At 41.3% G+C, this 4,518-nt stretch overlaps 1 long non-coding RNA gene across 1 annotated transcript; it reads right to left on the bottom strand.

Moving 5' to 3' along the window:
- Nucleotides 1-709: 709 nt before the first annotated feature.
- Nucleotides 710-2,435, bottom strand: LOC148131420 (uncharacterized). Its single transcript, XR_015748364.1, has 3 exons — nucleotides 2,334-2,435; nucleotides 890-1,064; nucleotides 710-799 (listed from the first exon to the last, which is right to left on the bottom strand). It is a non-coding gene; the product is annotated as an uncharacterized LOC148131420 (long non-coding RNA).
- Nucleotides 2,436-4,518: the final 2,083 nt, after the last annotated feature.

The following is a 4,518-nucleotide window of genomic DNA, read 5'->3' as shown; positions in this document are numbered from 1 at the left end:
AAAAGTCATCAAATGGGCCAAAACTCACATAAAAAATGTGAGCAACAGGAATGTTGGGCTCCCTTGCGGTGGTAAGTCAAGGACTACCTATATAAGAAGATGTATGGGCAGGGTCTAGATCAGAATAACCAACATGCAGAAAAGACTTATTTAAGGAACAAATCAGTCACAACAATTTTCCTTTCTCTTCTGCACTGTCACTTGATTCGTTCCTGATGGAGTTCATGGTCTTCAGCTGTGCAAGCTGCAGTGGTGGTATTCTACCGGTTCGACCTGGTTCTGGCGAGCCGGTAGCAGCGGAGACTGAACTGGTTCTCTCTCCACCACTCTGCTGTTGGGCCCGCCCGCCTGCCCAGGCTCCCATACTCACTTTTATCCGCTGAATTTGAAGTGCAGCTGCTTTGTGCGGCACAGAATAGTGCCGCGCGGCAGCTGCTGAAGCAACCAGGAGGCGAGTTAGAACGCCTCTGTGCCTCTGCAAAGTGTGTGTTTGGTGCGTGCGTGCATGCAAAGTGTGTGCATGTGCACAAAGTGCACCCACCAAGCCACGCCCACCAAACCAGTGGCAAAAATATTTGAATCCCACCACTGAAGCTGGGAAAGGAAACGGGAACATGATAGCTGGGAAAGAAGGGAACATATTATCTGCAGAGTTGTGTTTGCTCTTTTCATCTGCCATTGGGCTCATCCTCTATGGACTCACCTTTATGTTCTTTGTCAGAGAAATCTTTGGGCAGGACTGGCAAGCCCGATTGTTGGGCATAATGAAGTGGGCATCTCTAGAAAGCACAAAAATGACCTTGAAGGAAATATGCAGAAAAGGTTACAAAAACATACTCTAAAATATAAAGTACAGTTCTAGTCAAATGTGTGGAATTTGTTTCCTGACCTGGCCTATCTTGAAGGTTGACATCCCCTCAGGCAGCAAATTGTTATAAAAACATTGGCAAATTTCATAAGGAGTCTGGTAGTTCCTTTTGAGTCTAACTGTTCATTTTAGGTGTAACCTCAAGTTCATGTCATCCGATGCATAGAAAGCCTTGTTGCTGTAGGACTGAAGTACACTGAGATGTGGGGCAGAAAAAAAGAAATATATAATATATCACACTAGAGGAAGAATCTTGGACCTGTCTCTAACTTTGTGTATGAAGTTGATAAAGTCTGTGATGGTACTGTTATGGTAGATGTGGGGTGGAGGCAAAATAAACACATAGGCTATTTTAATCTTGTTTCATGTTGCTATCCGTGTTTCTTGTTCATCAGAATCTGCTTCAAGTTGAACGACTATCAGCAAGTATTGGCCACTCACCATGCACTTGGGAAAATACAGTGTAATGTTCTGTATGGGCTTCAACTTATCAAGGATGCACGGGAAGTGACTTGAACTATAAATTGTAGGAAATAACCAAAGGTGTTCTGTTATGCTGTATCCCAATGATAATACTAACCTTTCTCTTTCTCTCTCTTTCTCTCTCTTTTTCTTTCTCTCTCTCTTTCTCTCTCCCTCTCTCCCCCTCTCTTTCTTTCTCTCTCTCTTTCTCTCTCTTTCTCTCTCTCTTTTTCTCTCTCTCCCTTTCTCTCCCTCTCTCCCCCTCTCTTCCCCCCCCCATGAAAATAACAAATGCTTTAGACTTTTGTCTAGAAATACTGATACCTATTTTCATACCACATTCTGGGAATGAATCTAACCCATCTGCAATCACCGAAATTAAAATTATATTGGTCATAAAGACTGCTCAGTGGCCTCAAGTCCCCTTTCTCTCTGTTGCATACAAAATAGTTAAAGTGGCTACTCCCATCATTAAAAAGCTCACAATATTTGCTTACAAAAAGCCACTGTCAAGAAAATAAACAACTTTTAAAAACCACTGAACTTCCTGTAGCTAGTGCCTTTCAGATTTTGTTTATGATGTGAACAGGTAAATAGGGGTGACAGGTTCATTGCTAAGGATTTTTTATTTTTTATTTTAGCAGAATACTCTCTTTGAGGAAAAAAAAAAAAACACCTTCCTTCCTTCCTTCTTTTCTTCCTTCCTTCCTTCCTCCCTCCCTCCCTCCACCATGGGAGGGATACCCAAGCACACTTCAGAAAAAAAATCTTTTTGTCCTGTACAGCAAATACTCCATCAGTTTTCTAGAATCTGAATGTTGTCTTTAAACTAGAGCCATTACTATGTCAGAACATTAATTAATAGTGAAATTCTACAGAAACAGAGAAGCTGCCTGTCATTTTGCTACATTGCTGACAAGAATGTGAGCTATCTAATCTACAAGCTGAGACGCATGTCTTGGATCCTGAAGACACATGTCTCGGACGACCATCTTTCACTCACCATCTGCCATCCGATTAATTAATTTGCTAGGCTGCATCCTTATAAAGACTTCAGAGACGCTGAAGCCAATAAGACAAATTTATGATGCTAGCAGAATGTTTGTACTCCAAACAATGTGTTGCTGTGGTGACATTGATAATATCCAGCACAATATAGGTGTGTCTTTCATTTCTATCTGTTTTCCTTGAAAGGCCAAGTTCTTGAACAAAACTTGCACCATTCCACACATGATTCTAATGTCTGGATAGTTTGCAGCACTGCTTTGGTCCCTAGATACGTTATCTTTTGTTGTGATGTCTTCTTGGTGGAGTGCTTTCCTACCACTCTCCTACTCCTCTGAAAATTATCATGTTTTAATACAAACAGCAAGATTTCTGGGATGAAAGAGATAGAGATAGAGATAGAGATAGAGAGGATTCAGCAGGGAAAGTTGCAAATATTTTTTGATGGGAGTGAGGAAGTTCCTCCCCATTCTTTAGCTGAAGTTCCGATACAACAGGGGTGTCAAACTTGCAGGCCAGATGCCTCACGTGCTGGCCACCCCCACCCCCCATTTAGTGCAGGGGGAAAACATGATGGCACGAGTTTGATACCCCTGATATACAAGCTCAGATGAAATGGGAGAGGCACCTGAAGATAAAGCAACAAGAGTAATAATTTTGTCATTTTGGAAGAAGGCCTAAGGCTAAGCTATCATTGGCTGTTCCCTTGATCAGTGTTTAGCCAGCAAACAATCCAACATTCATTATCAACTCAAGTGATTGGAATGCATCTCTTTGCGCGTTAGGAAAGCAACCTCCTAATTTTAATCCAATTACACTTTTTCTCTACATTAGCAAAGCTTGAATAACGGTATGAACTGCTTATCTGGAAAACCTCAGTCCTTGGCAGAGAGAGACCTCCATTTTCTTAACACCCAAGCAGCCACTTCAACACAAATTGCTTCTGGCATGATTTAAGTTCTCAGTGGAAACCACGCTGATTGAACAAATTCAGCTGAAGGGCCTCTTCCCTTTTTTTTTTTTTTTTTGAGAAAGCTGGCAGAAAAGCATAACATGCTTCCTACCTGGGTTGGAAGGGCAACACGTACTAATCTTATCCCATAGCTCACCACACTTGTTAACATGCAACTATCCATCCCTCGATCACAGCTCAGTCACTTCTTTCCCATACTTCTCAAAACTTCTGTTACTGTTCTATAAGCAACAGATTGTAGAACGATAAGAAGTGCTTGGGGGAGATGTCTGAATGGTTCCACACCTGCATGTGTCGATTGGCACTAGATACAAATGAATCAAGAGCCTTCATCAGTGAGCCAGATACCCAGCCTGAGGTCCGCATTCCATAACTCCTTCAGCAATCGGCCTTGTACAAAACTGTAAATCGTTTTGAGAATTTGTCACTTATTTCTGGCATTTATATTTATACTCCACTTTTTTCTGAGCACTGGAAATGGCACACGCGAGAGTCTTGCACAAGAACTTTGTCAGCAAGGATGGAGAGAGAGGGGGGAGGGGGAGAGAGAGAGAGAGAGAGAGACCGGTCCAAAGTCACCCAATGAAATCGTTGGTCAAGATGGAAGTTGAACCCCGACCTGCCCAGTCCAAATCCCTTATAATAAATCTGCAGTACTATTAAAACCAGCAGGACAACGTCCATTGATCTTCCTCCTTTGTGGACATTTAGGACAGCACAGTAAGAGTAATTTCATTTTTATGAAGGTGTTGTGAACTGGTGGATATAATTTATGTGTCATGTAACCTGAATGATGATTCCCTGGAATATACAGGCTGTGATCTAGTGGGCATATAGGTTCCTGAGCTTGTAAATAGTGTGATTTTTAAGCTTTACTGTATCAATCATTCTTGCTATTTTTTCCCTGCTAGGTATTACCACCTTTCCCACACTAGAAAACCTGTGTCTGTGGTAACATTTTTCTAAAAGAACCAGAATGTTCCTATTTGACCATCAATAATTCAAGTCATTAAGCATTCTTGGAATGCTTGGAACTATTTTTTTTTTAAAGATATTCCATAATGACACAGAAGTGAGTTTCTATCCTTTGTGAAAAAAAAGGAACTGATTCTAGAAAAAAAACAACACACATGGTATTTTTGTTTTGTTTTGTTTTGCGGCTCAGAAGGCCTCCCCAGCTCACTGATTACAGTAGATAAAAAGTAAACAT

This window comes from Notechis scutatus, chromosome 3 (genome assembly GCF_049901735.1).
Source record: "Notechis scutatus isolate UNSWTSFEM ecotype Mainland chromosome 3, rNotScu1.2, whole genome shotgun sequence".
Classification (NCBI taxonomy): Eukaryota; Metazoa; Chordata; class Lepidosauria; order Squamata; family Elapidae; genus Notechis; species Notechis scutatus.
Note: the sequence above shows the minus strand (reverse complement) of the source record. Positions and strands in the feature narration are given on the sequence as shown.